The 21577-nt window shown below is 35.3% G+C and overlaps 2 protein-coding genes and 3 non-coding genes across 5 annotated transcripts in view; 1 reads left to right on the forward strand and 4 right to left on the reverse strand.

The window, feature by feature from the left end:
• The window catches only part of LOC126911894 (uncharacterized), a 116340-nt gene that overhangs the window by 31748 nt on the left and 63015 nt on the right, over positions 1-21577 (reverse strand). The window lies entirely within an intron of this gene.
• Positions 1-21577, reverse strand: part of LOC126911895 (uncharacterized) — a 131483-nt gene that overhangs the window by 31682 nt on the left and 78224 nt on the right. The window lies entirely within an intron of this gene.
• Positions 18624-18742, reverse strand: LOC126911909 (5S ribosomal RNA). Its single transcript, XR_007706417.1, has one exon. It is a non-coding gene; the product is annotated as a 5S ribosomal RNA (ribosomal RNA).
• LOC118281293 (5S ribosomal RNA) lies at positions 19138-19256 on the reverse strand. The gene has a single exon (XR_004784212.2). It is a non-coding gene; the product is annotated as a 5S ribosomal RNA (ribosomal RNA).
• Positions 20019-20137, forward strand: LOC118281294 (5S ribosomal RNA). The gene has a single exon (XR_004784213.2). It is a non-coding gene; the product is annotated as a 5S ribosomal RNA (ribosomal RNA).

A 21577-nucleotide genomic window follows, 5' to 3' on the forward strand; every position in this document is an offset into this window, starting at 1 on the left:
TTTTTTAACTTCATAGACTACTCAATAAGTTTCTTGACGGTTGTCTTTGATACAGTTTTGTAATACTTTTCGTACTACGTAAACACGTAGAAAACGTTTGAAGAGAATTTTCAATAAACAGTATTGTACATTGTAACCTCCACGTTCTAAGTAGGACAATAGTTGTTTTAATTCTAAAATATGGTGTTGATATCACAACCGAGTGATAAATCCTTTCAAGCTATACTTGTATCTTAGTTGAACACATCGACAAAATTAAAATCGACGTCAGCAAGAACTAGCGGTAGACAGTTAATTGTCAAATTACTTTAAATTACTGAGACAGTATGTTAACACAGATTGACAGAGGGAGATATAAATATTTTAAACGAGATCAACGTCTGTTAATTGTCAAATTACTTACACATTTCAAATGTAATTGAAATCTGAGTTCATTCTTTTACGAAGAGTGACATAAGAGTTAAAACTGGTCTATAGAATTGTATCCAGAGTAATTAATGAATGTTTCAAATATCGACGCACACAATTAGAACATTGGTGGTTGTGAGACACAGACAGCTACACGCTGTGTTCTGACTTATAACATGTTATGTAGCGTGTGTCACAGACAGAGGACAAGGATTCAGTCCAACCTCGTGAAGGAACATTGTACATAGCTACGTACAAAAATGTGTAAAAAGTGTAATTTGTAGTTTCTTGACGATTATATAAATTCATTTTTAAATATCATTCATTTTAAATATCATTCATTTTTTTAATATCATTCATTTTTAAAATCAATTTAAATTTATTACGAATGTGTTTTACCAAGATAAGGTATTACACACGTCAAAGAAAAAAGGACTACTTGTATAAAAAGAGGATGTATGTATAGTTTCTTGGCGGTTGTCTTCGATACAACGCTTTTACAATATTATTATATCAAACATGAAAGAAGTAGAAAATATTTGTAAGTGGCAGTTAACTACCAACTGTTTAGAAATACAGTTTTAATAATTTCAGTAACACGTATTTCATCGAGGAGTTTCTTGACGGTTGTCTTCTATCCAAGTTCTAAGTATAGAACTTGTTGATTGATATCACGTTTAAGTTGACACAGAAAACCCAAACTATTGTATATCATCATCAAATATCGACGCACACAACTAGAACAAACTAGTCTGTCGCTACACTACTCAACGTTTCTTACTGGTTGTCTTCGCTACAACTTTAATAATTTTTTTTTTTTTTTTATGGAACAAGCCGGCCATCGAGCAGACGTATTACCTGATGGTAAGCAATCGCCGCCGCCCATGGACACTTGAAACACCAAAGGCGTTACAAGTGCGTTGCCGGCTTTTTGGTAGTTAAGAATTTATGTTCGGGAATCGGGGATGGGGAAGATTAGGAAGGGGGGAATTGGGCTTCCGGTAACCTCACTCACACAACGAAACACAACGCAAGCGTTGTTTCACGTCGGTTTTCTGTGAGGCCGTGGTATCACTCCGGTCGAGCCGGCCCATTCGTGCCGAAGCATGGCTCTCCCACACTTGCAATATATTTATGTCGCACGTAATTACACAGGGTATATACTAATTGTAATCAGCAGTTTATGTAACTGCAAAGTATTTGTACATACTAAATAGATACGTCAGCTTGGGCATACATCATCAGCATTATAGGGCCATCAGCGTTTGTCATCTGGCAACACTGAGTAAAAACTCTTTTAAGAACCAATGTTTCTTGATGTTTGTCTTTGATACAAGCGTGGCACGTGTTAGATACGGACACTCCACGAGCGAACACTTTAATGTCGTCCTTAGTGGGGAAATATTAGAGTTTGTTTTCGAGTGTATAGTGAACCGGAGCACAAACCACTATACAAACTACTAGAAACATTAATGAGGAGGTCTCATATCTGTTGAGACTGTGAAAGAGTATGTAAACCATACATCGATGATACTATCAATATTTAAATGTATATTTGTATATGTATTACATAACACATTAGTAATTATTTCACGCGTATTTTTGTTCGTAATAGAAAACATATTTGAAAACGACTGTAATATAGACATCGACTATTTGTTACATGGACATCCACACATTCATAAGTTCCTTGACGGTTGTCTTCGATACAACGTTGACAGAACATATAGTACCTAGCTGTGTATGTGGCTACACACCACTGTGGAATACTGACTAGGTAAGTCTCATGTCTACACAAATGTAGGCAACATCTTTTGATCGTCTCATGATGACGCAGACAAGACTTCGACATGACATCGACACACACAGCTAGAACAAGCACACACCCCGTGCACTGAACTTGCTGTAGAACTGCTGAGTACATAATTATATACCCGCTACATTTCATCAACCTTAAATGTAAACAGAGTACAATATTGTTTCTTGTCGGTTGTCTTCGATACATGGTCTTCCACAAGATGACCAACTGATAGTAATAATTGACTCGGTTGCTATGGTAACGAGTTTGTTGACGACTGTATTTGTTCTGCACTCGTTTGACACAGACAGAGGACAAGGATTGAGTTTGACAAAGTCCTCGCGAGGGAACATTGTACATAGTAGTGTCAGTAATATTGTACCGTAGACTCAATCGAAGATTAACGTATATATTCTGGAACACTTTCAATTGTGTTATATGGACCTCGATACGACTTCGACGCTTAATCATACATAAAGACATTATAATTCATACGACATATATCGACGCACACAATTAGAACAAACACAACTGTCACTAGCACATTGCTTGACGGTTGTCTTCGATACAACTTTGAAACGTTCTTAACAGGGAAACAGCTGTTTGTCAACAAGCTCATATTCAATAGAATATTTGTCGGGATTAATCCCGATTAAAGCCAAATATATTGCTTTACTAATGAAGAAGTAAACTTGTCTACTAGCATCACGAACTAATGAGTTTCTTGACGGTTGTCTTCGATACAAATGCATGCTTGAATGTATTTACGACATGGAATATATTTGCACACAACCAGCGCCCAAGATATATCAAAGAGGGGAATGATTTAACTCCATAGACTATTCAACAGGTTTCTTGGCGGTTGGCTTTATGGTATATGACGTTAAATATTAAACAACATAATATTAATAATATTATTCGCACGGAGTTTCTTGCCGGTTGTCTGTGATACAGTTTTGTAATACTTTTCGTACTACGTAAACACGTAGAAAACGTTAGAGAGAATTTTCAATAAACAGTATTGTACATTGTAACCTCCACGTTCTAAGTGGAACAATAGTTGTTTTAATTCTAAAATATGTTGTTGATATCACAATCGAGTGATAAAGTTTTGTTTTATTATCTTATAACCATCATAGGCTTAGAAAAAAATGTTTTCTCAACTAGTTTCTTGACGGTTGTCCTTCGATACAACTCTAATACAATACTTTGACCATGAAATATGTAGCGACCATCACATAAGTAGCTGTACATGACACTACAAACTACTTGGAAATACTGAGTAAGTCTCAGCGGACACCTTGGTAAGGAAATGTGCCACAAAATATTGTGGACAATTGTAGTTGAATGAACTTTGTAACACGACACATACAAACAAGAATGTAGTCCAAGAGACAAGAGAGATATATGTATGTACTAAGTTTATACTAGCAGGGACACAACACACCCCAAATTTTATACTTTATGACGTCACAGTCAACCCAGTACGTTTCTTGACGGTTGTCTTCGATAGAACTTTTTACACTCTATTAATCATGAAATGAGGGAAAATAACACTACACTGGAGATTATTTAAAGAGTTTCTTAATGGTTGTCTTCAACACAATTCTTATGTTTTGAACATAAGTGGGAAATATTAAAACGCAGTTGTTTACACGCGTATTTTAGTATTATTTTAGTTCGTGATACAAAACATTTTTGAAAATTACTACAACATCGATATTGACTACCTAGTTGTTACATGGACATACGCAGATACATAAGTTTCTTGACGGTTGTGTTCAGTACGATACAACTCTCTTACAATATTTCAAATGAGAGGAAAACACACTTGGAAGTAGGTACTGATTGAGTACCTTATCGGGAAAATTAATTGAATTTTAAAAATTTACTGTCCACTTACAACACAGACAAAGACAATGCGGAGAATGCTTCATAACTATAATCCTATTTGGAAGAATGTTGCTGTACGTATATAATGGCAATACTAAACGATTCTTGACGGTTGTCTTTGATGTAACATATATTTTATTTAATATACATATTTCATATCACATGAAATGCTGAAAAGGATATGTTGTGTAGAATGACCGTAGAGCAGCATCCTCCTCCTCAGTCGTACATTCTTGACAGAATGCTCGTGGTTGACAATGATGCATTTTCCCTGGATATCGTAGCTCTCGCGATGTGCCTCCACTTGTTGAGGTCTTCGCCCGTAACCCTGGGCACGGGTTCCGCGTTATACCCCGCAGGACTGGGTCCCTGCTGAACTTCGCCATCTACACACTCCGGCCTACTGAAGTGTAAGATGCCCACCCCCGCGACATGGACGCGCCAGACAGGAATTGCCCAAGTGAAGAGTAGAGAAGGTGACTCTACTCCCCCCAGGGCCGAGTTAATGGGCGTGTATGATCCCACACCCAAAGGCTTAACACTACCACTACTACAAATATAAATAAAACAACATTCAGTTGTTGTATCTTGTAAATACTAATTCTAGAATACATTTATGTACTCGCCATTACAGGGTATTTTGTTCGTACGAAATATATTTTATTTAAAAGATGCATCAACATTACACAGTTCTCTCCTCACTCGGACATATTTTACATGGTACAAAGTAAGTTTGTCTTAAAACTACTAGAGTACATTAGTACTTTACATTTTGTGAAAACATCGACACAAACACTTTATTAAAAAATCATGACAAATAATTTTATGAAGAAAACTTACTTTCCCATACATTTTGACGCATGTCACACAGAGACAAGACTAATTTCCATTATATACGTTTAACCTTTTGACCGCCAGAGCATAAACGCTTCGCCGTGCCCTCCACGCCGAGACACAAATTCAACGAAATAACCTTGAAAATATTAGGGATTCCAAAATGTTATCGATAAACCAAAGTGAGTAATAATTTTCGTCTGAATTTTTTTTTGAATAAACTGCTTATAACATAAAAAGAATATTTATTTAACCTAATCTCCCACTGTAATAAACTTAAGACCACATTAATAGCATCTATCAATGAAATATCAACCTTTTGAGACACAAAAATACATATAAAATTGCAGCAAGTTACAGCACTATTATCTATCAGTTACGCGCCATTGGCATGTATACATGCCAATGGCGCGGGCAACTATCCATTTTTTTTTAATCTCTCGTTTATGATTAGGGATGTAGTTAGCTGAATAATGTAACTTATCGAGTTCATTTATGTATTAGGTAATCAAATTTGAAAACTGCTAAATAGGTATCTATAATATCTATATAGGTATATAAAAAATCTGTAGATTTTAGTGATATTATTTATACACTTTCATATTCTTAAAAAAATAGTTGCCTTGTATTTGTAAAATGTCACATGAAACTTAAAAATATAAAAAATCAACAATCGTATTTATTTATTATGCTCATTAACAGCCTTGTAATTGAAAAAGGTTACGTGAAACTTAAAAATATATAAAAATCAACAATTGTACCTATAAAACATTATGCTCACTAACAGTCTTGGAATTGTAAAATTTAAAACTAAATTGTATATGACGAAGGAGAAATCTACGTGGTGTTTTGAAAAAGTGTGACGTCATCATTGCTGACGTCACAGTTGTTGTTCTCACGATGGTCACCCATTTTGGGACTTAGAAAAACTTCACGAGCACTGTATACTTAGTTTATTCAACTCCCAGAGAGGTCCGTACTGTACGGCGATCGGAGTGCAACTGCCCCGATTGCCTACAGTGCGGGCGTATTTATAGGACTCGGCGCACGAGCACGTGCTTACAAGTTTTAGGTTAAGTATTGAAATTACAATGATAACGTTAATTTTACATCGTATTAAACTTAAAATAATCAACTGATGATTAATAAACTGATTTTCAGGACAATCAAGTGAATTAACCAAACTTATTCTACATTCTCTGGATAATTGATGTGGTTGCGCCGACACGGCCATACTGACAGGCGGTGCGCGCTCTGCACCAGCCTCGTTGATTTTTTTGTTGATTCTCGAAGGTTCTCGGTGATTCTCGTAGGTTCTCGGTGATTCTTGTAGGTTCTCGGTGATTCTCGTTGGTTTTTGTTATGTTGTGATGTGATTACCTGTAGGCAAAGAAAGTATTTTCTCTGAGAAGGATTTCTGCTCATTATAAATTAGTTGTTAGTCTCGTAGAGTTCTCGGAGGGTCTCGTAGAGTTCTCGGAGGGTCTCGTAGATTTCTCGGAGGGTCTCGTAGATTTCTCGGAGGGTCTCGTAGATTTCTCGGAGGGTCTCGTAGATTTCTCGGAGGGTCTCGTAGATTTCTCGGAGGGTCTCGTAGATTTCTCGGAGGGTCTCGTAGAGTTCTCGGAGTTTAATTTGGAATTTTTGAAATTTGAAAAGAGTAATTAACTATGCAATACTTATCTGTTTATTCTGGTGGGTTATTTTCACTCTCCAGGTCGTGGTTTTGATGTACTTGCGGCTGTTGATTCGTTCCAGTTGATCAGGTGGAAGAGCTGATGATGAAGCGGCTGGGGTAAGGGCTTCTTACAATCCCACTTCTGATGACGAAGGAGAAATCTACGTGGTGTTTTGAAAAAGTGTGACGTCATCATTGCTGACGTCACAGTTGTTGTTCTCACGATGGTCACCCATTTTGGGACTTAGAAAAACTTCACGAGCACTGTATACTTAGTTTATTCAACTCCCAGAGAGGTCCGTACTGTACGGCGATCGGAGTGCAACTGCCCCGATTGCCTACAGTGCGGGCGTATTTATAGGACTCGGCGCACGAGCACGTGCTTACAAGTTTTAGGTTAAGTATTGAAATTACAATGATAACGTTAATTTTACATCGTATTAAACTTAAAATAATCAACTGATGATTAATAAACTGATTTTCAGGACAATCAAGTGAATTAACCAAACTTATTCTACATTCTCTGGATAATTGATGTGGTTGCGCCGACATATATTATCTATAATTATTATCAATAACAAAAATTTCTGATGTTGATAGTAACCTACAAAAATATTTTATAATTATCTAGAATGCGCAATAGTTCTTCTGTACTATAAACCTCTTCACTCGCCATTTTTGCAATTAAAATGTAGGTACTAGATAAAATATTTTTTGCAACTTCCCCGCATTTAAAAACACGGCACGCGCTTACGACGTCACGAGTTTACCTTTTTTCTCAGAGACTAAGGTTATATATATACTTTTTAATAGTTATTACAAAAAATAAGCGAGTCATTTAGCTCAAGTTTTAATATTACTTGAATTACACTACATCACTAGTAGGCATGTATACATGCCATTGGCGCGAGAGAACATGCTTTTTTAGCCGATATTTAAGTTGTTTTTATCAATCAAATATTAGAATAACTATATTGCAATTTTGTTCACTGTGTACAATTATGTAATAACTGGGTATTCAGTTCTTAACATACATCAATAAAACACGTGAAAGTAATGATTTAATGTGTTTATTTTGTTTTTCTCTGTGATCTGTTTCTTGGCATCTATAGATGTCGGTGGCGCACAGGGCACGCTTGCGCATGACATCTATACATGCCATTGGCGTTCAAAAGGTTAACAAAAAACAAATGACATGTCAGTAACGTCATGCACAAAATGACAAGGACAGAAACATCGCATTCTCTTTCTAAATCCATTTCTTCATTTTTATACAAATAAAAAGCAATTGACATGTCAATAACGTCAGACCCGAAATGACAAGGACAGAAACATTCATTTTATTCTTGTCTCTTTTTAATGGAGTTAGAGACACTACCTTTTCTCTTATCATGATGAGTTACATAACAATACAATGAAGTTTCTTGATAGTTGTCTTCGATACAACTCTTTTACAATATTACAATCATGAAATGAGGGAAAACACAAGTAACCCTACAATGTAGATTATTTATAGAGTTTCTTAATGGTTGTATTCGATACAATTCTAATGTTTTAAACATAAGTGGGAAATATTAAAGAGTAGTCCAGTAGTAACATTTCGTACAATGCAAATTACTAGACAATACATTTAATATTGAGAATTGAGAACCACTTTAGTGACGTCATAAGTGGGGAAATAGTTATGTTAGCTCCTGTATGGAGGAATGTTTGTAAAACATTAATGTTGAAATTCAAACATTTAAATTCAATACGAATGGATATTTTATGAAGATAAGGGTCTGTCACCTTCTGTCGAGGAATATCAAACATATGTATAAAACAAGGATGTATGTAAAGGTTCTTGACGGTTGTCTTCGACACAAGCTAACATGCAACACTCATAGAACATTAGATATAGTTGCAGTCAGTAATATTGTTGTACCAAATATCGACGCGCACAGCGTCACATCGAGCGCCTGAATGTAGTGCCGCCTTCTGAGACATGAAATGATAAGAAACCGCACTGGTAATGAGCTAAAATTTCGATGAAATAAACTATCGAATGAGTTTCTTGACGGTTGTCTTCGAAATAACTTAGATACATACTTTATGCATTAAGTTCCATTGCAGCAGAATGCGACATTGGAAGTTGTACATAGTACATTTAATAATGCCGCGGAACTCTCAATATTCAATTATTACATGTGTCTATCACATAAAGTACTGGATACATAATGTTGGAACACCACGAAGAACTACAAATACTTGTAAGTGGGGACATTGTTGTTTTATATCACGTTATAGCGTTCACAGAAATCACGATAGAAGACATCTACTTCTTTATTATGGGAATCAAAGATACTTTAATTAATCATTGATCTAGGAAGGGTTCTCAGATGCAAACAACACGCGATAAGATATTGTCGAACAAATTAATGTTTGTATCAAAACATCGACACACACAGCTAGAACAAGCACACACCCCCCAAGTAGTAATCACGAATTAACAATAAGGAAACATCAATATTGTGTGTATGTGTGTACGCAATGTATGCAAGAAGTTATGTAGTATTGTTCGGGTACTATACCTCAAAGCTCTTTATATGTTAGGTATTGTTCTAAATCATTGCACTAAACATCGACACACACAGCTAGAACAAGCACACACCCCGTGCACTGAACTTGCTGGTAGAACATTGGTATAATGCATTGGTAAGTTGTTGAGAAACAGTTCTAAGTGGAGAAATTATAAGTTTGATGAAAATTGTATTACGCATGTTCACAATTCTATACGACACGACATTAAGTATTGAGAAATTAATGTGATTCTTGAGAAACATATTATTTGCATACACAACGCAACAATACTGACGTCGGTGTCATTTTATGAAATATTATTGCATGTCTTTGTGTAGCGAACAGTTTCTTGACGGTTGTCTTTTATGCAACTTTAGAAAATATCCACATTATGTAAATACGAAGGAAACATGTAAGTAGCTGTCTATAGCAACACAAGCTCTATACATGGAAATACTGATTACGTACATCTCATCTGACACCTTTAAGGTAACGTTTAATAAACCATTACATTTGATAACTTTTGATAACTTCAGTAACAGGACATATCTCTCATCTATTCCTATTCTTACATCACATAGTTTCTTGCTGGTTGTCTTCGATACAAAACTGAGGTGCGAGGCTTGGTCTTGTTTACAGAATGTTTTTAATGTATCATGTTTACTTGTACTTAAACGTTGCAAGGAATATTCCCTAGTACTTAGTAAGTACCAAGTATACAGGGTTGTCAAGTTCGAGTAAAATTCAATGTTTGAGACCATACAACGAACAACACAGTACCTTTATCAAAACCAAGTTCAATGAACTTTCATTGTCTGACATAAAAGTAACTACCTACAATATACATCAACGGAGAGGACAATTTGACAACATTAAGGAAAATCGTGTTTCTTGATGGTTGTATTCGATACAACTTTAGACAATATTCGTATTATATGAACACGAAAGTAACATATTATTTTGTAAGTGGCAGTTAACTACCAACTGTTTAGACATACTGACACATTATGTAATTGTTATAGATTTCATTTCATTTTATATCATTTATTCTTAACTAACACCTCTGGTGCCTGAATGTAGTGCTTCCTTCTAAGACATGAAACATTATTTGGAAAATTCATTGGATTTACAGTTAATACTGCAATCAAAACTAATAAGTATTTTAATATATGTCTGGATGAATCCCGTCACGAACTAATGAGTTTCTTGACGGTTGTCTTTGATACAGTTTTGTAATACTTTTCGTACTACACAACTAGAACAAACTAGTCTGTCGCTACACTACTCAACGTTTCTTACTGGTTGTCTTCGCTACAACTTTAATAAATACAATATATTTATGTCGCACGTAATTACACAGGGCATATACTAATTGTAATCAGCAGTTTATGTAACTGCAAAGTATTTGTACATACTAAATAGAAACGTCAGCATTACCTGGAGATACTGAGTAAAGAACATTAAAACGGTGTTCGATGTCGCATCGAGTAGCTGCAGACGAAAATTACATTTACAATGAGTACGTTACGAGTTTCTTGATGTTTGTCTTTGATACAAGCGTGGCACATGTTAGATATGGACACTCCACGAGCGAGCACTTTAATGTCGTCCTTAGTGGGGAAATATTAGAGTTTGTTTTCGAGTGTATAGTGAACCGGAGCACAAACCACTATACAAACTACTAGAAACATTAATGAGGAGGTCTCATATCTGTTGAGACTCTGAAAGAGTATGTAAACCATACATCGATGATACTATCAATATTTAAATGTATATTTGTATATGTATTACATAACACATTAGTAATTATTACAATACAATACCAACTATAGCAACAATTACAACAATACAGACAATATAATTCATACGACATATATCGACGCACACACAAGTCCGTATATAGTGAACATTTGCCACAGTAGCAGTCAGTAATATTGTCTCTGAGACATGGAACAATGCACAGGTTCTGATGGAGAGTAACCACGGAGTAATTCAGTTTTTACATTTCAAAGATTATGTTAAGTTTGTTGACGGTTGTCACATTCAAAGTGAGACGTGGAACGTTTCAAACACCGTCTCATGTTATAAACTCAATATTTTGGAAATTGTATCAGTACAATTATGTACTAAACATATATTCCAAAGCTCATGGCCTTGGAACATCAGATCTTGTAATTATAATTTTACTTCGTATGTGATATTTAACGAGTTTCTTGACGGTTGTTCTTTGATGTAACATGTAATGTATCTTAATACATATTTCATATCATATGAAATACTGAAAAGGATATCTTGTGTAGAACGACCGTAGAGCAGCATCCTCCTCCTCAGTCGTACATTCTTGACAGAATGCTCGTGGTTGACAATGATGCATTTCCCTGGATATCGTAGCTCTCGCGATGCCCCTCCACTTGTTGCTGTCTTCACCCGTAACCCTGGGCACGGGTTCCGCGTTATACCCCGCAGGACTGGGTCCCTGCTGAACTTCGCCATCTACACACTCCGGCCTACTGAAGTGTAAGATGCCCATCCCCGCGACATGGACGCGCCAGACAGGAATTGCCCAAGTGAAGAGTAGAGAAGGTGACTCTACTCCCCCCAGGGCCGAGTTAATGGGCGTGTATGATCCCACACCCAAAGGCTTAACACTACCACTACTACAAATATAAATAAAACAACATTCAGTTGTTGTATCTTGTAAATACTAATTCTAGATTACAATGATGTACTCGCCATTACAGGGCATTTTGTCGGTATGAAATATATTTTATTTAAAAGATACATCAACATTACACAGTTCTTTCCTCACTCGGACATATTTTACATAGTACAAATTAAGATTGTCTTAAAACTACAAGAGTACATTAGTACTTTACATTTTGCGAAAAGATCGACACAAACACTTTATAAAAAAATCATGACAAATATTTTTATAAAGAAAATTAACTTTCCCATACATTTTGATGCATGTCACACAGAGACATGACTAATTTCCATTATGTACGTTTAACAAGAGAGTTTCTTAATGGTTGTCTTCAACACAATTCTTATGTTTTAAAAATAAGTGGGAAATATTAAAAAGTAGTTGTTTGTGAGACTAACAAACTACTTGGAAATACTGAGTTATATAATATGGAATTACGAAATAGAACGACAAAAAGTTCCATAGTGGGGACATAGATTTTTTTATATCTCTTCATTTACAAAGACGAAATATACAGTCAAGTACCTAATAATTTGTCAACACACGACACAGTGGACATCGACTCGGACGCATCCGAAGAGTTTGAGATATTTTAAATATAATTTCAAGCGTCAAATATCGACGCACACAATTAGAACAAACAAGTCCGTTGCATACTAGACTAAGCAACGAATTTCTTGACATTTGAAACAGGGGAATATTTAAGAGGAAACAAATATTTAAAAATCCACTATTCTTTCAATGTTCAACACGTGATATATTTCTATATCGTATTAAATAATGGTAAAATATGACATTACCACGTAGGACTACAAATAGTTGTAAGTGCGGAAACAAGTCTCCGTAGTCGCACTATAGGCGGTTAGTTCCGGAGATGGAGGATCGACGTCAACTGAGACAAAAGCATCAGAATATCGTGGTCAGATCGTATAACTCTATACGATAGGAAAATATCCATATCCAGGGACTTCTTCATTAAATATTGAATAATATTGTTTGCACGGAGTTTCTTGACGGTTGTCTTCAATACAATTGTTATGTTTTAAACATGATGTGAGAAATATTTAAAAGCAGCTGTTCATAAATCTACAAACAACTTGGAATTAATGACTTGGTAAGTATCACATTGTGATAGTGAAACAATATTTATTTAATCAACTGCAGGAGACAAGCATAATGAACATCTGACGGTGCATTGTGGAACTATATCACACACAGATGACAAATATTTCAATGAAGCATAATAGATACGATTACCGAAAAACGTTGACTTTATACACTACTCTCTGTGTTTCTTGACGGTTGTGTGCGAAACGTAAAAATAAAGTAATTTTGAGTATATTTTGATTAGTGGAGTCTCTTGCTGGCTGTATTCGATACAACATTAGAAAATGTTCGTATTACATGAATACGAAGGAAACATTTGTTAGTACTCCTTTATTAGACTACCAACTATTCGGATATAGGAACATAATTATCAACATGCCACATTAAACCAGTTAATATAGCACATGGGATACAATTTCAAATTCAAATTATAATCATAATCGCAAACAGTGATTGATATCGTGGGAATTACCAATCGTTCGTATTGGAAATACTGTCAGTCTGGCAAGTATTCATATAGCAGACCGGCTCCCGAATCTAAAAAAAAATCGACGTAAATATGACGTAACCACTTATTCAGCATGTATAAACATCGACACACACAGCTAGAACTAGCAGACTCCCCGTGTACTAAACTGACTTGTTGCACAGTGGTACAACAGCAACAAGTAATGAAACTGTACTCTATACACTCGAGGCAGAAGCAATCGCCATCAGCTATATCGGAGCTGTCAGTAAACGGGAACACTACATTGTAAGAACTGCTGAACATTAAGTAAATACCGACGAGTCAGTAATTACAACCATAATAAATAGACAAGTATAGTTCTATTGTGGTTCATTCAACCAGAATAAGTGGGAGACATCTTTTGCTGCAGTTAATAACTGGCATTAGTAATGCAGATAATTTTGCTGTACGTATTATGGCAATACTAAAAGTTTCTTAACGGTTGTCTTTGATACAGACCTCTTCATGTTTATTCCATATTCATTTTATAAATGGCAGTTAACTACCAACTGTTTAGACATACTGACACATTATGTAATTGTTTTAACTACATGTGCAAAAAAGTCAAACTGAAGTCACAACATTCACGTAACAAATATCGACGCACACAATCAGAACAAACACAAAGCCCTGTAAGTAGCTGTTTATGAGATTACAAGCTACTTGGACATACTGATTTATAAACACCACATTTTGTGTGAGACTTTGTTGACGGCAGTTCTTCAATAGAAACATCATATTTTGACAATACGATAGGAAAATATCCATATCCAGGGACCTCTTCATTAAATATTGAATGATATTGTTTGCACGGAGTTTCTTGACGGTTGTCTTCAATACAATTGTTATGTTTTAAACATGATGTGAGAAATATTTAAAAGCAGCTGTTCATAAATCTACAAACAACTTGGAATTAATGACTTGGTAAGTATCACTTTGTGATAGTGAAACAATATTTATTATCAACCCATAGATAGGTTTTGTTTCAGTAGGAATTGTGAACAGTATTCTTGCTTTCCCAATTTGTGATAGGGCAAATTGTTATACAAATTGATTTGTAGACCATAAGTTCGTAGACTATACTGTTTAGACCATTAGTGCTATTTAGTTTAGTTAGTTATACGTTATTATGATTATAACGGCACCGGGCGATGCTGTCTCTGACAGACAACATCCTTTAATAAATTTAAGAAATGCAGAACGACTAATTCCTTCGGAAATGTAAACTAGAAGACGAGACGAGAACTAGTTTCTTGACGGTTGTCTTCGATACAACGCTTGTATAATATATTAATATTGCCATTTATTAATTGAATATGAATATCAATATGTCGAACTGCAGATAACACGGAAATAAATTTAATTATATAAAACAATATAATTCACGCGAAAAACATCGACGCACACAATTAGAACAAGCGCGGTGTCACTAGCAGATTGCTTAACTGTCTTCGACACAACTTTGTATAATTATTGACTTTTTATTAATTCACAAGTTGATAATATAAAATAGAAAAGTCACGTAGAACAACTTCTGCACGTAGAACAGTTAGTTCTAAATAGGGAAAATGTTGTTTTATAAATGCCTTATCAGTCATCAAACAAATAGCAACCAACAAACATTGCAATAGAAGTTTCCAGACACGAGTTTCTTGACGGTTGTTCCTCGATAGAACTCATATACAATACTGGTAAGACAAATATCGACGCACACAATTAGAACATTGGCGGTTATTCATTTTAGGTATAAATGTACAAAATATAGTGTTATGAAAGTATTATAGGATAATGTTGACATTTTAAAAGCAACTAATTAAAGATTAGTCGATGAATATTAAATTACAAACGAGTCAGTAATTACAACCATAATAAATAGACAAGCATCATTGAGGCTGTCGTAGAAGAGAACGGAAACATAGGAGACAATTTAGGTACTCCAGTTGTCGAGAACTAGTTTCTTGACGGTTGTCTTCGACACAACGTTTGTATAATATACCAATTACGAAACAAGGGGAGAATATTACATGAAAATACTGATTCAGTCAACCTCATCGGGCACCATATGTGATATGGGCCTCGTTGAACAAATTTATTGGAGTTCCAACGTTTGGGGAAACAGTTGTTTGTTCACAATATATTAATATTGGCATTTATTAATTGAATATGAATAGCAATATGACCAACTGGATGTAAAATGCAAGTTATTACATAGATAAGACAATATAATTCACGCGACAAACATCGACGCACACAACTAGAACAAACTAGTCTGTCGCTACACTACTCAACGTTTCTTACTGGTTGTCTTCTCTACAACTTTAATAAATACAATATATTTATGTCGCACGTTATTACACAGGGCATATACTAATTGTAATCAGCAGTTTATGTAACTGCAAAGTATTTGTACATACTAAATAGAAACGTCATCTGGTACATCAGCATTCGTCATCTGGTAATACTGAGTAAAAAACTCTTTTAAGAATCAAACGGTGTTCGACGACCTATCGCTGAATTTCGGGAAAATTACATTTACAATGAGTACGTTACGAGTTTCTTGATGTTTGTCTTTGATACAAGCGTGGCACATGTTAGATACGGACACTCCACGAGCGAGCACTTTAATGTCGTCCTTAGTGGGGAAATATTAGAGTTTGTTTTCGAGTGTATAGTGAACCGGAGCACAAACCACTATACAAACTACTAGAAACATTAATGAGGAGGTCTCATATCTGTTGAGACTCTGAAAGAGTATGTAAACCATACATCGATGATACTATCAATATTTAAATGTATATTTGTATATGTATTACATAACACATTAGTAATTATTACAATACAATACCAACTATAGCAACAATGGCAACAATTACAACAATACAGACAATATAATTCATACGACATATATCGACGCACACACAAGTCCGTATATAGTGAACATTTGCCACAGTAGCAGTCAGTAATATTGTCTCTGAGACATGGAACAATGCACAGGTTCTAATGGAGAGTAACCACGGAGTAATTCAGTTTTTACATTTCAAAGATTATAAGTTTCTTGACGGTTGTCACATTCAAAGCGAGACGTAGAACATTTCAAACACCTTCTCATGTTATAAACTCAATATTTTGGAAATTGTACCAGTACAATTATGTACTAAACATATGTTCCAAAGCTCATAACCTTGGAACATCAGACCATGACAATACACAAGGTACTACATATTCCTGTTGGGATTTCATTCTGCAGACGTATCATTGAATCGTTGAGTCAAATATGGATACACCAATACGATAGACGATTTAATTTTACTTCATATGTGATATTTGATGAGTTTCTTGACGGTTGTCTTCGATTTAACATATATTTTATCTTAATATATATTTCATATCACATGAAATACTGAAAAGGATATCTTGTGTAGAACGACCGTAGAGCAGCATCCTCCTCCTCAGTCGTACATTCTTGACAGAATGCTCGTGGTTGACAATGATGCATTTTCCCTGGATATCGTAGCTCTCGCGATGTGCCTCCACTTGTTGAAGTCTTCACCCGTAACCCTGGGCACGGGTTCCGCGTTATACCCCGCAGGACTGGGTCCCTGCTGAACTTCGCCATCTACACACTCCGGCCTACTGAAGTGTAAGATGCCCACCCCCGCGACATGGACGCGCCAGACAGGAATTGCCCAAGTGAAGAGTAGAGAAGGTGACTCTACTCCCCCCAGGGCCGAGTTAATGGGCGTGTATGATCCCACACCCAAAGGCTTAACACTACCACTACTACAAATATAAATAAAACAACATTCAGTTGTTGTATCTTGTAAATACTAATTCTAGAATACATTTATGTACTCGCCATTACAGGGCATTTTGTCTGTATGAAATATATTTTATTTAAAAGATACATCAACATTACACAGTTCTCTCCTCACTCGGACATATTTTACATAGAACAAAGTAAATTTGTGTTAAAACTACTAGAGTACATTAGTACTTTACATTTTGTGAAAAGATCAACACAAACACTTTATTAAAAAATCATGACAAATATTTTTATGAAGAAAACTAATTTTCCCATACATTTTGACGCATGTCACACAGAGACAAGACTAATTTCCATTATGTACGTTTAACAAAAAAACAAATGACAAGTCAGTGACGTCATGCACAAAATGACAAGGACAGAAACATCGTATTCTCTTTCTAAATCAATTTACTGAACTTGCTTCATTCCAATACAAATAAACAACAATTGACATGTCAATGACGTCAAACCCAAAATGACAAAGGCAGTAACATTTATCTTATTGTTGTCTCTTTCTAATGGAGATATTCGCTGGGTGCGCGACGACAGCGCCAACTAGCGGTTGCAACTACGGTGGCCTCCGAAATGTCAAATGCCCGGCTGTCATTACGACGAGTTATTTACAAATGAACAATTTTAATTGAAATATATTATAATTTATATTTATTCGAATAAATATTCTAAATCTATTTAAGGTAAGTCTTTTTTTTTCGTCTAAATTGGCACAATCGATAGATTTCGCTTAGTAGGTACATTACGGATTTTTCATGGCTGTCGTCATGAGAAGTAAGTAAAGAAATAAGCAAATTTCATCGAATAATGCATTTCATATAAATAGCAGACGATTATTTATGAGTGCTTGTGCTCTCAATAATCCATCCTTTTATGTATTTTCAGTTAAATATGGCCAAAATAATCATAAAAACTGGATTCCGACCAATCACACACGACATCATTTTCCCACCACAAACTACATTGAAAGGAAAACAATTAGTTTTAGCTCAACACGTGCAAGATGTGAAAGAAATTAAATATGAAGATGCTATGATCCACACCATTGAAATTATTTTATTTACTAAAAGTAAAAACGTAACTCTCGCTAGTAAAAAGTGACAGCGTCCGCCACCGATAGTTCCTTTTTTGGCCACGACGCGCGCTGCGATCGTTTCGTTATACCTTATACTTCGCACGCAGCGAATACCACAGGGAGTGCTCTGATTCATGACTGTAGTTTTAATAATATAGGTGTATTACTTAGTTGAATGGTAGAAAATCTAGCCAAAATAAACGGTTTACAAAACAAAAATACAGCGAATAGAAATAGCAAAAGGCTAACGTCACGCGGTATTCCCAGGCGGTCACCCATCCAAGTACTAACCGCGCCCGATGTTGCTTAACTTCGGTGATCGGACGAGAACCGGTGCTTTCAACATGGTATGGACGTTGGGGAATGAATTTGTAAAATTACTCTTCAGTATAATATTTCACTGTAGTGACGTCATATTTTTTATAACCAACCAATGTCAGAACTATTTAATTTTAGAATTCTTAGCCATCGATACGCGTGTGCCTGCGCATGTAATTGTATACTTTACTATTATATACGGTATCATCAATCGATTTGTTCAAAATGTTTACGATTTAACTTAGAAAAAAATATTATTTTATTCCTCGAAAGGGAGATAGATTCTTATTTTAAAGGAAACTTCATATTATTGACTAATGATAATGGATTGAGGAGCAAAAAAAGAGTAAAGATTAACCGTAAGACATATAATATGATTTAAATAACAAAATTTGTTTTAAAAATACCTATATTTTTCTTGAGTAAAAATTAGCAAAAGGCTAACGTCACGCGGTATTCCCAGGCGGTCACCCATCCAAGTACTAACCGCGCCCGATGTTGCTTAACTTCGGTGATCGGACGAGAACCGGTGCTTTCAACATGGTATGGACGTTGGCGAATGCTGAGCTAAAGTTGCTTTTCAATTTTTTTTTTGCTGAATCAAGGTCATAGTTTTTATAACCAATTGTTCAACAAGTCACAAAATGTATTAAGGTTCCATATTTAAAATTGTATTTTTACCTGTGCGCGTACGTAAGTTTCATGTATTATTTACACTACGGTATTCTTATATTTGTTCTATTTTTTGAATTTTGTTTTTTTTTTACGGAAGGGTAAGTAGGGGGACATAGATTTAAAATTTCTGTTCTTATTATAATCTAGGTCGTATTTAAAATGTTATCTTCTAGGTTTCGTAGATTGTTGACAAACATGATATTATTGTAACTGTAAATAACGAATTATAAATTAACATTTATACCATTTTGAAATAATGATGATTTCCATTTTTAGACGTAAAATGGAATGAATTGAAAGCCTATTTAATAATTGTATACAGACTTTCAATGTAAACGCAGTACTGAGATATCACTCCTGCGACTGGATGCTTTTTTACTTTTTCTATAAACTTAATATCCAAATTACAAAGCTCAAAATAGCCAAGAAATAGTTGCCGTAACATCGGCTATTCTAGTCAAAATATGATTAGTATAATACTATGGTGTTTCCATACAAATCGTAGATATATTATAAAGAGTACACACGCATCGATAAGCATGTTCTAAAAATAAATTGTTGAGTCACCACACCGGTTGGTTACAAAAAATACTACGGTATTGTAGTAAAATATTATAGTGAAGAATAATTTCAGATTGCCATTTGCCAACGTCCATACCATGTTGAAAGCACCGGTTCTCGTCCGATCACCGAAGTTAAGCAACATCGGGCGCGGTTAGTACTTGGATGGGTGACCGCCTGGGAATACCGCGTGACGTTAGCCTTTTGCCGTTTTACTCAAAACAAACATACTTTAGTATTTTTTTTAAAGAACATTAGTTTTTTTTATGTTGTGTTTTGATGTGTTATTTATTCAACCAACCTTCCACTAACCAAGTTTCAGAATTATTTATAGACATTCGTCACTCCTTAGAACAGAGTCAATAATAGGAAACTTTCAAAAAATAAATACAAATACAATAAGTCTCATCACACCTGCATGTGGCATTGGAAGTGAGACGTGGAACGTTTAATGACGTCATAACCAGAGAAACTCATGTTTACAGAGAAACTGATGTTTAATTTCAAACAGACCTGTACCACGATAAAGACAATATAATTCATACGACATAATATATCGACGCACACAGTTAGAACAAGCACGGCGGACGGTACATTGTTAAATAACTTTGAATATGTGGGAAGGTACAAATATTCTTGTAGTCTGAATATTCGTATTTGTGTACATTCCGAGATTAATACAATTCCAAAAGATGATTATATAAAGATGTCACGAATGTATTAGTAGTTTCTTGGTGGTTGTCTTCGATACAACGCTTGTGTAATATATTAATTACGACACAAGGGGAGAATATTACTTGAAAATACTGATTGAGTCAACCTCATCGGGCACCATATGCGATATGGGCCTCGTTGAACAAATTCATTGGAGTTCCAACGTTTGGGGAAACAGTTGATTGTTCACAATATATTAATATTGACATTTATTAATTGAATATGAATATCAATATGACGAACTGGACAAAACGTAAAGATAAAAATGATTACATGCATAAGACAATATAATTCACGCGACAAACATCGACACACACAACTAGAACAAACTAGTCTGTCGCTACACTACTTAACGTTTCTTACTGGTAGTCTTCGCTACAACTTTAATAAATACAATATATTTATGTCGCACGTAATTACACAGGGCATATACTAATTGTAATCAGCAGTTTATGTAACTGCAAAGTATTTGTACATACTAAATAGAAACGTCAGCAACACCTGGAGATACTGAGTGAAGAACTCTTTAAAGAACATTAAAACGGTGTTCGACCACAAATAGCTGTAACTGAGCCGATCCGCCCAAGAAACAAGATAGACGTTTAACATTAAACTCAGCCTCATCGAAGTGTTTCTTGACGGTTGTTCTTCGATACAACTCTCAGACAAAACGTTGAACGTGAAATGTGTGAGAAATATATGTAAGTAGCTGTACATGGAGCTACAAGCTACTTGGAAATACTGAATGAGTAAATAGCATCAGGAGGTGCTCGACCACCTCGAGTATCTTGACTTAGTTTTACATTTTATAGAAGTACGAAGAAGTTTCTTGACGGTTGTCCTTCACAGAACTCTTTTACGACATTTTCATTATCGGAAATGTGTACGAAATATTTATTTGTAGCGCACCGTGAGACATGGAATACAA

Source organism: Spodoptera frugiperda, chromosome 19 (genome assembly GCF_023101765.2).
Source record: "Spodoptera frugiperda isolate SF20-4 chromosome 19, AGI-APGP_CSIRO_Sfru_2.0, whole genome shotgun sequence".
Taxonomy (NCBI): Eukaryota; Metazoa; Arthropoda; class Insecta; order Lepidoptera; family Noctuidae; genus Spodoptera; species Spodoptera frugiperda.